This window comes from Rhinopithecus bieti, unplaced genomic scaffold, assembly GCF_001698545.2.
Source record: "Rhinopithecus bieti isolate Rb0 unplaced genomic scaffold, ASM169854v2 scaffold_19114, whole genome shotgun sequence".
NCBI lineage: Eukaryota > Metazoa > Chordata > Mammalia > Primates > Cercopithecidae > Rhinopithecus > Rhinopithecus bieti.
The window spans coordinates 188,319-201,420 of NW_016809444.1; the positions used below are offsets into that span (position 1 = coordinate 188,319).

General features: G+C 41.7%; 1 long non-coding RNA gene across 1 annotated transcript in view; it reads left to right on the top strand.

Moving 5' to 3' along the window:
• Positions 1-7,603, top strand: part of LOC108540327 (uncharacterized) — a 28,202-nt gene extending 20,599 nt beyond the window's left edge. The window contains exons 2-3 of the long non-coding RNA XR_001888641.1: positions 6,664-6,837; positions 7,372-7,603. This is a non-coding gene — a long non-coding RNA (uncharacterized LOC108540327). The remainder of the gene's footprint in view (positions 1-6,663; positions 6,838-7,371) is intronic.
• The last annotated feature ends 5,499 nt before the right edge of the window (positions 7,604-13,102 follow it).

Genomic DNA, 13,102 nt, shown 5'->3' on the forward strand with positions numbered 1-13,102 from the left:
GTTGAATATTGGCCCCCACTCTCTTCTGGCTTGTAGAGTTTCTGCCAAGAGATCCACTGTTAGTCTGGTGGGCTTCCCTTTGTGGGTAACCCAACCTTTCTCTCTGGCTGCCCTTAACATTTTTTCCTTCATTTCAACTTTGGTGGATCTGATAATTATGTGTCTTGGAGTTGCTCTTCTCAAGGAGTATCTCTGTGGCATTCTCTGTATTTCTGAATTTGAATGTTGGCCTGCCTTGCTTGGTTGGGGAAATTCTCCTGGATAATATCCTGAAGAGTGTTTTCCCACTTGGTTCCATTCTCCCCATCATTTTCAGCTACACCAATCAGATGTAGATTTGGTATTTTCACATAATCCCATATTTCTTGGAGGCTTTGTTCATTTCTTTTTACTATTTTATCTCTAAACTTCTCTTCTTGCTTCATTTCATTCATTTGTTCTTCAATCACTGATACCCTTTCTTTCACTTGATCGAATCAGCTGCTGAGGTTTGTGCATGCATCACATAGTTCTCGTACCATGGTTTTCCCCTCCATCAGGTCATTTAAGGTTTTCTCTACACTGTTTGTTCTAGTTAGCCATTCATCTATTCTTTTTTCAAGGTTTTTAGCTTCTTTGCGATGGGTTCAAAAATCCTCCTTTAGTTCGGAGAAGTTTATTATTACTGATCGTCTGAATCCTTCTTCTTCAACTTGTCAAATTCATTCTCCGTCCAGCTTTGTTTCATTGCTGGAGAGGAGCTCCGTTCCTTTGGAGGAGAAGAGGTGCTCTGATTTTTAGAATTTTCAGGTTTTCTGCTCTGGTTTCTCCCCATCTTTGTGGTTTTATCTACCTTTGGTCTTTGATGATGGTGACATACAGATGGGGTTTTGGTGTGGATGTCCTTTCTGCTTGTTAGTTTTCCTTCTAACAGTCAGGACCCTCAGCTGCAGGTCTGTTGGAGTTTGCTGGAGGTCCACTCCAGACCCTGTTTGCTTGGGTATCACCAGCAGAGGCTGCACAACCGCAAATATTGCAGAGCGGTAAATGTTGCTGCCTGGTCCTTCTTCTGGAAGCTTCGTCTTAGAGGGGCACCCAGCTGTACAAGCTGTCAGTCAGCTGCTACTGGGAGGTGTCTCCCAGTCAGGCTACCTGGGAGTCAGGGACCCACTTGAGGAGGCAGTCTGTCCGTTCTCAGATCTCAAACTCTGTGCTTGGAGAAGCACTACTCTCTTCAAAGCTGTCAGACAGGGACATTTACACCTGCAGAAGTTTGTGCTGCCTTTTGTTCAGCTATACCCTGCCCCCAGAGTTGGAGTCTACAGAGGAAAGTAGGCCTTCTTGAGCTGTGGTGGGCTCCACCCAGTTTGAGCTTCCTGGCCTCTTTGTTTAAGTACTCAAGCCTCAGCAATGGCAGACACCCCTCCCCCAGCCTTGCTGCCACCTTGCAGTTCAATCTCAGATGGCTGTGCTAGCAGTGAGCAAGGCTCCATGGGTGTGGGACCCTCTGAACCAGGTGTGGGATATAATCTCCTGGTGTGCCGTTTGCTAAGACTGTTGGAAAAGCACAGTATTAGGGTGGGAGTGTCCCAATTTTCCAGGTAGCATCTGTCACAGATTCCCTTGGCTAATAAAGGGAATGCCCCTATCCCTTGCACTTCCCAGGTGAGGCGATGCCCTGCCCTGCTTTGGCTCACACTCCATGGGCTGCACCCACTGTGCAACAAGTCCCAGTGAGATGAACCCAGTACCTCAGTTGGAAATGCAGAAATCACCCGTCTTCTGCATTGCTCATGCTGGGAGCTATAGAGTGGAGCTCTTCCTATTTGACCATCTTGGAACTTCCCTTAATGTCAGTTTTTTTCTTTTGTCTCATTGTTCTAGCTAGAAATTTCAGTGTTATGTTGAATAACAGTAGTAAAAATGGGCATCCTTGTTGTATTCCAGATCTTAGAGGAAAGACGTTCAGTTTTTCCCCATTCAGTATGATACTAGCTGTGAGTCTGTCATATATGGCTTTTATTATGTTGAAATATGTTCTTTCTATACCCACCAGCTGAGATTTTTAAAATGTCTTTAATATTTATTGGTTCTGATGGATTTTTGTTTGTTTATTTATTTTTTGTTGTCTAACATCTAAACTACCTTCCTGTTTGAAGAATTTTCTGTTGTATTAGTCTTGGCCAGAGGCAGAGCCTGTCTTCCATTATAATAACTGAAATGATCAAACATATGCATTCCTCTACCTATTAACATCCAGGACCTGGGAAAATGCTATGTTTTCAGCAAAGGAGGGCCTCTTGCCTAGTATTTTAAACCTAGAGCAAATTAGCAAAGAATCAAGGAAGTATACATAGAGTTTTGTTTTGTTTTTCTATATATGGCAATGGTACAAGAAAGAGCATCAAATATCTAGTGACTGCAATGTCTAGTGATAGCATGGTATCCTCTCCAGTTATAACATCGTTTTTATCTTTAAAGTTTTAAAAAATTCACTGCTGCATTCAGTGAGCTAATCTTTTATAGTTGACCCTTGAATAACATGAGTTTGAACTGGGTACAGTTTTTTTCAACCAAACTCAGATTGAAAATACATTATTTGGCTGGGTACGATGGCTCACATCTGTAATCCCAGCACTTTGGGAGGCCAAAGCAGGCAGATCACCTGAGATGAGGAGTTTGAAACCAGCCTGACCAATGTGGTGAAACCAGTCTCTACTAAAAACGCAAAAATTAGCTGGGCATGGTGGCAGGTGCCTGTAATCCCAGCTACTCAGGAGGCTCAGGTAGGAGAATTGCTTGAACCCAGGAGACCGAGGTTACAGTGAACTGAGATTGCGCCACTGCACTCCAGCCTGCACAGAGTGAGACTTGGTCTCAAAAAGAAAAACAAACAAACAAAAAAGAAAATACATTATTTGTGGGATGTGTAACTTGTGTATATGGAGAACATTTTCTTATAAGTGAGTTCAGTAGAGCCCACTGCTGGACCTGAGTATGCAAGAATTTGAGTATATGCAGGAGGTCCTGGAACCAATCCCCACGTATACTGAGGGGTAACTGTATTTTGGCTATTTGCATATATATGCATAAGTGAGATTGGCTGGTAACTCTTTTCTTGCCCTATGGTTTTTTTTCAGTTTTTGTAACTGAAATTTCAGTTTTTATAACTGATTTTGTAAGGTAAGCCAAAATCATTTTCTGTTGTTTGAGCAAAGGAACCCTGGCTGACAAAGTGTTCTCTTCAGATCTTGTTTTTCACGTAATTTTGGTAATTCATAATTTTCTATTTGTTTTAAGTAGAAACAAGATTCTGGTTTTTTTTTTTAAATCTGTCATCTTGACTAGAGGTCACCTGTTTCATAGTGTGTGTGTGTGTGTGTGTGTGTGTGTGTGTGTGTGTGTTGCCAATACACTAAGTTCCTACCTTTGTTTTCATTTTCAAAATTAATTTGTTATAAAATTTATTCTTGACTTATTCCTGAAGAGCGGATAGATATTCATAGGTGGTTAGCATTATCTGTAACTGTCCCATAATTACTCTCTGGGCAGAGATCCTCATCTCAGTGTTGAGAAAGTACCCATGCCCTAGAAGAGTGCCTCTGCGCAGTATCTGCACTAATTCAGAGAGGTCTGTGGCGATCTCCTCTGGGAGAAGACTGGGGGTTTCTGTGTGGACAAATGTCCCTAATGACCATATGACTCAAGAGAGATTGTCGCAGACAGGATTTCACAAAGCGGGACTGTTCCCACCCATTCCCTGTTTCCTTCTCCTGTCCTTGTCTTGCCTTTTTCTGGTCAACTTCTCCCCATCCCCAACTCCAAGTCCTGTCTTGGCTTGCTCATTTCTGGGAATTTGGGATCCAAAGTAGGGAGAATGATGCCCAGAGTTTCAGCCCAGGCCAAGACCTAGCTACTCAGGAGACTGAAACAGGAGGATCCCTTGAGCCCTGGAGTTCAAGTCCAGCCTGGGCAACATGGTAGGACCCATCTCAGAAAGAGAGAAAGAGAGAAAGGGAGAGAGAGAGAAAAGGAGAGAGAAAGAGAGAGGAAAGACAGAAAGAGATAGAGAATGGATATGAATGACAGAGTAAAAAAGAAGGTAGGAAAGAGAAAAGAGAAAATAAGGCTTCTGAGAAAGGGAGGAGCATCAAGATTTAGAATAGGACCAACAGGTTCCAAGGCAGTGTTAGAATGCAAGCAAGAATGCCCTGCTGAGATGATGGGGAATTATTGCTGTGGGATATGAACTGGATTTCTTTACTGTTCTTCTAAAATACAATCAATGACTATAATTACCTTTTAATGACCTGATTTCTTCACTTTTTTCTTTAAATGTGCTTAATGTGTAATTCAGCAATATGAGCCCCAGGCTCACTTTTAAGGAGCTGAGCATAGATTGGCTTCTCCTTGGTTGGCACTTTTCATCTCTCACTTGTGCTAGACTTTACAGTGAGGCTCAAGAATTCCAAATACTATGCATCAAGTATTGTTGAAAAAATCTTCTTGTTATTGTTATTGAAATAGGGTCTTGCTTTATTCTCCAGACTGTAGTGCAATGGTAAGAACACAGGTCACTGCAGCCTCAACCTCCTGCGCTCAAGCAATCCTCCTACCTTACTCTCCCAAAGTGCTAGGATTACAGGCATGAGCCACCATGCCAGGCTGTTCAGTAATTCTTGAAATATATTTTTTCAGTGGTCATGGAGATTTTCAGAACTTGTATTTCATTGTTTCTTTATTGATGTATATGTGGCATTGTTTCCTAACTACCCCCAATATCCTTTTCCCCTTTCTTCCTTACTAATAAAATTCCCAATGTTTAGGTTGTATCAGTGGTGCAGAATAAGGGTTACATTTTCTAGCTTCCCTTACAGCTAGGTGTAGCCATGTGAGTAAGTTTCAGCAATGGGATCTACATGGAAGTTGTATGTGGTCCTTCCAGGAAATGTCTTTCAAAGGAGTATCCACTCTTCTTTAGGTCTTCCCATCTTTCTGTTGGTTGAAATGTAGGTGCAATGATTGGAGCTAAGCAGCAAACTTGGACCACAGAGTAAGGAGCCTAATTTTGAGGACGGTGGAAGAACAAAGCAGAAGAATTCTGAATCCTTAATCATTGTAGAGTCACCCTATCAGCTGGGCCTGTTTTCCTATGGCCTTGTTACATGTATAAGAAAATAAATTTTTGTCTTTTAAACCACTGTTTCTTGGGTCTTCTGTTATATGCAGCCAAATCTAGCTCTAAATTATATATATATCATCAGGTATGCAACCATATATTGTTTAATATGACAAAAAACACACTTCATTTCTGTTTGTTTGTTATGCATATTGTCTAGTCCTTGGAAACCCCAAAGAATGTGGCATCACAGTTGCAGACTATTCAGTTATTCAACTGGAGAACTATTTAAGAGCATAAATGACCAACATGGAGAAACCCTGTCTCTACCAAAAATACAAAAAATTAGCCGGGCATGGTGGTGCATGCCTGTAATCCCAGCTACTCAGGAGGCTGAGGCAGGAGAATCACTTGCACCTGGGAGGCGGAGGTTGTGATGAGCCAAGATTGCCCCATTACACTCCAACCTGGGCAACAAGAGCGAAACTCCATCTCAAAAAAAAAGAAAAGAAAAAAAAAAGAGAGAGTATAAGTGGCAAATGATGCAAGATGATTATTGTTAACACTGATGGGGGCCTAACGAGCAGCAGGAGGGTCCATTCTTCTTATAGAAACTAGATATTTTTCAGATATTCACCCACCCCTGTCAACACAGTGCAGGGAAAGCTGACTGTGTTAGTCTGTACTTGCATTGCTATAAAGAAATATCTGAGACTGGATAATTTATAAGAAAAGAGGTAGAGGTTAACCTGCAGAGGCTATATAGGTAGCATAGTACTGGCATCGGCTTCTGGGGAGACCTCAGGATGCTTTTACTCATGGCAGAGGGTGAAGTGGGAGCAGGCACAACACATGGCTAGAACAGGTCAAGAAAGAGTGAGGGCGGAGGTGCCACACATTTTTTTGTTGTTGTTTTTTTGAGACGGAGTTTCGCTCTTGTTTCCCAAACTGGAGTGTGGCACGATCTTGGCTCACTGCAACCTCTGCCTCCCGGGTTCAAGTGATCCTCCTGCCTCAGCATCCTGAGTAGCTGGGATTACAGGCACGCACTACCTTGCCTGGCTAATTTTTTGTACTTTTAGTAGACACGGGATTTCACCATCTTTGCCAGGCTGGTCTCGAACTCCGCCCACCTTGGCCTCCCAAAGTGCTGGAATTACAGGCATGACCCACTGCGCCTGGCTGCCACACAGTTTTAAAGACCAGATCTCATGAGACTTACTATTGTGAAGACAGCATCAAGTCATGAGGGATCTGCCCTCATGACCCAAACACCTCCCACCAGGCCCCCCACCTGCTGCTTTGGGGATTACAATTCAACATGAGATCTGGGCAGGGACAAGTGTCCAAACTATGTTACTCGCCTCATCCCAGCTCTTGGGATGATCTAAGTGTTACTTCATATTTCTGGCAAGAATTTGGTTCATGAATGGCTACATAACCCAAGGTGGGCTACTTAGGCTCCAGAAGCAGTTTTCTGGACCTTCTAGGAAAGTTATTTCTCATTTCCTTGGAGAGTTTCTGAAAGCGATCCTTTCTCCCTTTGCTTGGTTATTGCTGTTCAGATCCAAGGCCCGACACTGCTGTAACCATCAGCACAAGCTTGAAGATGATGCTGACACAGAGGACAGCAAAGCCAGTCAAGTCACAAGCACATGGAGTCACAGGCACTGGATTTAATACTTTTGAAGCAGGTTCTACTTCAGGGCTTTCACTGAGGTGAATCGATCAATTTCCAGGTAAGTGATATTGAATTGGATTCTCTACTACTTGCAGTTAAAAACATTCTAAGCTGACATGACCATATGGTGGAAACAAGCCCTCAACTTGGAGCTGAATACTTGGATTCTGCTCCCAGCCCCACCAACAACTGGCTGTGTGCCCATAAGTAAGTCACTCCACCTCTCTGGGCCTTACCTTCCTTATCTGAAAAGGTGAAGCTTTGGGGCTAGATGAGTGGTTCTCAATCATGGGTAATTCTATTGCCATAAGACATTTGGAAAAATATGGGACATTTTTCATTTTGACAATAATTGTGGAGTCACTACTGACATTTAGTGGGCAGGACACAGCAGTGCAGAATTTCTTCAATGCTTGGAATGATCGCACGTGATGAGAATTTGTCACACCTAACATGCCTCTTGAGACACGGCATTAGATGTTCCTTTTATCTCTTTCTTCACTTATGAATCTGGGGGGCCCTTTATTAATCTCTCTTGATTTGCTGTCTTGCTTTTCTCAATCTGTTGGCCTCTATTTGGCTGTCTACATAGAAGCTACAGAACAGGGTTTCCTGGTTTTGGTCCCTGGGATAATATGCAACAGAACTACCCTGAAGAATTGCTAAGAATTCAGATTCCTGGGCCCAGTCTGAAACCTACTGAATCAGCATCAAGATCTCCAGGTTGGGGCACAGTGGGATGTGCCTATAGTCCAAGATACTTGGAAGGCTGAGTGAGGAAGATCTCTTAAGCTCAGGAGTTCAAGTCCAGCCTGGGTAATATAATGAGACCCTGTCCTTAAAAAAACCAAAAACCAAAAAAAAGTCCCTAGGTTACTTTTATGTAAGCTGTAATTCACTTTATATATTGTCTACCTAGGCCACAATGCCAACAATGTAAGTTTTTTTTAAATAAAAGTCACTTACAACATTTAAAAAATAAAGTATCATTCACCTTGGTAGTATTTGAGTTCTTTATATAAATTATTTTACTTAGCCTCACAGCAACTTCATTTAAATAAGCTGCTATCCCCATTTTACAGAAAAGAAGAACTAAAGAACCAAAGTTCGTATCTTCATTTCATAGGTTAAGAAAATAGCTACTCTGTCTTTACAAACTAGCAAATGTTAAGGGCTTGGACTTGAGCCCAGATTTGCTTGAGCCCAAAGCCTGACTCATGCCATTATACTCTGCCAGTCCATGCTGTTCCCTGTCTTTGATAATAGCTAGCAAAGACACACACCGGAGAAATGCCCCAGCTGCTATTTGCAGCCACACTGTTCACACAAATGATGTACATTAAAATATATGTGACATATGTGATTCAATATGCTGAGTATGAATAATATTCAGTTAATAAAACAACATGTACAGCATGATGCCATTTGTTAGCTATATACCAAAATGTTAACAGTAGGAGGGATTACAGGATATATATTTTTAATGTACTGACATAACTCAAGCATGGCAGAAATGGCTGGGTGAAACTCATATTTCCCTCTTCCTTAGTTTAGAGTTATCGCTTGGACACAGATGTCCAATCAGGGACTACATTTCCCAGCCTCCTTTGCATTCAGATCAGAACATATGACTAATTCTCACCAATGCAATGTGAGCAAAAGTGATGTATCATTTCCAGGGTAGGGCTTTGTTTTATGCTCCCCTCCACCCTCTGTTAGCTGGCTGCAGAGGACTCCAAGGAAACAGAAGCTATTAGACCCTCAACTTGGAAGGAGTCTAGGTTCCTAAATGACAACATGGAGGAACAGCCACTGTCTGAACTCAACCGTTCATTTACCAAACTGAACTGTTCAGTTTAGTTACCCACCTGAACTGTTACATGAGCAAGAAATAAACTGTTACCTGGACTGTTACATGAGCAAGAAATAGACTGTTGTGCTATGTCATGGAAATTTGGGATTTATTTGTTATAGCAGCTAGTGTTACCCTACCTAATATGAGTAATACATACTGACAATTACACTTTTAATTTTCTTCTTTTTATATGTGTGTGATTTTTAAAATAGTAATAAACAACATTTTTGGGATTCAAAGATGTAGTTACAGCAAGTAGTATCCTTACTGGTTTTAACTCTCAAAACGCACATCATCTAAAGAAAACTGGAGGGATCTACAAAGTAAGGAATAAAAGTCTGGCAGATTGACTAGCTGCCTCTCAACATTTCTTTTTACATGGAAGCTGACCCTATATAGAAAGTCATCTAAATAGCCTTGAGTTATTACTGCACCAGAGGGACAAATCAGTGTCAAAAATTTGGGAACTTGCTGCCCAAAATTTTGCTTTTCCTTCAGTCGAATGGCATTTTCCACATAATAAGTACATATGAACATGGGGCGACAGATTGCAAAGTGCTCCTAAGGGTATAAAGAAGAATGGATAAAATATTTTCCTGTCCTTTGTCATGGTACCTTGCATGGATGAAGCTTAATATAATACCTAATTGGCTACAAAGAATCACAGGGCTTTAGAAAAACTGAATGGCATGGTTATGCTGCAGCATCTTATCCAACAACTCATAATGAATTGCAGTAACATAATCCAAAGGCATTGAACATGAAGCTGACTTCACCATGAGACTGCATGAGAACCCTGAAGAGTGTACAACAGCCACATTGTGGACAGGTTTTAATAAGTTTAAGATTTCATCAAAATGAAAAGAAGATGAAAGAAAATTTGTAATTACAAATTTGTAAATAACAGAAGAAACCAGAATAGTTTAATTACTTGGAATGAGAATTAAAGTACAAAACAAATATTTGGTGAGAGTTTAGCTATAAATACAGGGGAATATTTATTTTCATAGGCAAGATAAAGGTAAAATTATCATGTTTTATTTCTCATGGTTCAGTGATTACTGTGTTCTTTGCTTTTAGTGTCTGTGTGATGACAGAGATAGATCTTTGTGGACAGAGGTTTTATTTCAAATGGATCATTCCTGCTTCCTGGCTGTGTCCACACAAAACCAAAATATCTAGATAAGTGGTATCCAGTTGTAAAAATGCCAAATGATGCCAAGGTTTCTGGTATTTCTAAATATCTGAGTGTTGGTACAAATGTTTCCAAATATGTAGATGTAGGCATTGGCAGTTTAGTTGACAAAACTCAGATAAGTACTAGACTTTCTATTTTTAGCATACTTATTTTTAGCACAAGATTCTACCTATGCTTAGTAATGGATGATAGAGTAACTGCTTCAAATTCTTGATCCCAGGAAAGGCCCACATATTCAGGGAAGTCTGAGAAAAGCCACAATCCCTTCAGCCTTCTATGGGTACCATTTCCCTGTCACATGAAATCTAGTAAGTCCTGCAAACAGTACTGAGTTATTACTGTCCTAGAGAGGCAAAGTCACAACAAAGATGTTGTGATGACCTAATGGTCATCCTAGTGCTGAGCACCCAGTAAGTACATGAGAAAATCTGGCAATACAGAGAATGTTCACAAATTGCCTTTACCACTTCTGTCCACTTATCAGCATCTGCAGCTACATCTTCATATGGATGAATTTCCTGTGTTCCTGTCTAAAACCCATCCTTCCACTTTGCACTAGACTGCTTTCCCTCTTGCCTACCCAAGATATTGTTCCAAGAGTTCTTCTCTCTCCTACATTGGAACGTTTTCTCTCCTTCTTCAGGATCCTTCCCATCTGCAGACACACATCCTGTTGTTTCTTCTGTTCTTCAGCATGCACAGGCACGCAGGCACGGGCACACACTGCACTTTCCTTTGATGAATACTTCCCCAGCTAGCTACTGTCGTACTTGTTTGAGAGCAAAACGCTTTCCAGATATGTCGGTACTCACTGTCTCTAAGCTTTATCCCCTCACTTTCTCTTAAACCCACTCTTATCCACCTTTTAGTTCTATCCATTCCATCAAACCTGCCCTCCTTGGCTGAGGCTGCTGGATCCACCCAACAGTTCTCAGCCCTCATTTTAACTTAACCCCTTAGTAGCATTTGATACTTTGGGTCACTCCCTTCTTGATCTTTTTTCTGTTTCACTTGTTTTCCAGGACACCAGACCCTTCTAGTTTTCTGCCTACATTAGTGCTTGCTTCTTCTCAGTCTCCTTTGCTGTTTCTTCCTTCCCCTCCAACCTTATTTTGTATTTTGCTTTTATAGATGAGGTCTCGCTTTGTTACCTAGGCTGGAGTGCAGTAGTGCAATCATAGCTCACTGCAGCTTTGAACTCCTAGGCTCAAGCAATCCTCCCGCCTCAGCCTCCCTGATAGCTGGGACTACAGGAGCACACCCACTCCCAGCTAAGTTTTTAATTTTTTTGTAGAGATGGAGTCTTGTTTTGTTACCCAGACTGGCCTTGAACTCCTGGCTTCAAGTGATCCTCCTAATTCAGGCTCTCAAAGTACTGAGATTACAGGTGTGAACCACTGCACCTGGCACACACAACCTAGCTGGAGTATCTGAGAGTATAGACATCAGAACTTTTCTTTGCTTGATCTAACTACAGTTTTTTGAAGATTTCATTTAGTGTTATGGTATATTTTGAATGTTTGTATCCCCCTCAAATTTAAATATTAAAAACGTAATCATTGGCTGAGCTCAGTGGCTCAAACCTGTAATCACAGCACTTTGGGAGGCTGAGGTGGGCAGATCACCTGAGGTCAGGAGTTCGAGACAAGCCTGACCAACATGGTGAAACCCCGTCTCTACTAAAAATACAAAAATTAGCTGGGCGTTGTGGTATGCACCTGTAATCCCAGCTACTCAGAAGGCTGAGGGTGGAGAATCACTTGAACCCGGGAGGCAGAGGTTGCAGTAAGCCAAGACTGCACCACCGCACTCCAGCCTAGGCGACAGAGTGAGACTCCATCTCAAAAAAAAAAAAAAAAAAAAAAAGTAATAATCAATTCGATGGTATTATGTGGGGGCATCATGAGACCAAAGCTCTCACTAATGGGATCAGTGCCCTTTAAAAAGAGGCCCTGGAATGCTGCCTGGCCCCTTCTGCCATGTGAGGACACAGTGAGAAGACATCTGTCCATGAAGAAAGCGGGTTTTCACCAGACCCTGAATCTGCTGGCACCTTGATCTTGGACTTCCCAGCTTTCAGAACCATGAGAAATAAATTTATCTTGTTTAGTCATATTGTGAGGTATTTTGTAACAGCAACCTGAATGAAGTAGCTTTAAAAACACCATGCTGATGACAATGACTCCTGAATTTATTTCATAATTCCAGCCCTTTCTCCCACACTCCAGAAGTACATCTATTGATATCTCCACTTGGATGTCTAATAGACAATCTCAACTCCTGATCTCCCATCTCAGTTAAAGGCAACTCCACCCACCAGGTGGTTTCATCAAAAGCCGTGGAGCGAATCCTGGACTCCTATTCTTTTCACAGCCTACATCCAATTCTGGCTCTGTAAAAATCCCATTGGTGCTACCTTCAAAACATATCCAGTGTCTACTTTTGGCTACCTTCACTATTTCCACCCTGGCTGGTGTCACCATAACTGTGTGTGTGTGTGTGTGTGTGTGTGTTTTGAGATGATCTCTTGCTCTGTCACCCAGGCTGGAGTGCAGTGGCTCCATCATAGCTTACTGCAACCTTGAACTCCTGGTCTCGAGTGATCCTCCCGCCTTGGCCTCCCAAAGCACTAGGATCACAGGCATGAACCACCATGCCCAGCTCACTTACTTGATTTTGATGCTCATAATCTATTGTTTGTCTCCTCTCTTCCCTGACTGGAATGTGAGTTCCATGAGAGCCAGAGTCTTCATCTGTTTTGTTCACTGATGTACCACAGGTGGAGAGAACAGAGCATGACATAAAGAGGACCCTCAATAAATATTTATTGAATGCATTAAATCAGTAAGTAGAAAAATCAGGTTGTAAGATTCTCCTGGTAGTGATGATGATGATGATCATGATGATGCTGATGATAGCTATCTTTTATTGAGCACCTACAATGTGCCATTGACAGGCTATGCACTTAATCTCATTTCATCTGCAAAACAACCACCTGGCATAGATACCTTTATTTACCCTATTTTTCAGATGGAGTCTGAGGCACAGAAAATTTCTGTAATGAGGCTGGTCCAAGTGCAGTGGTGTTTACAACTAATAGATCACAACCAGTTACATATCTCTTTGTTCCTTCTCCATTCCCACTGTTTCACTTGACCAGCCTTTAAAACTTTTAAAATATTTTAAAAGAGAGCATTTTTGTAATTTGCCCTAGGTCACCATCACTGGAGGAGGCAGAGCCAAGATTAAACCCAGAGCTGCGTGCTCAAC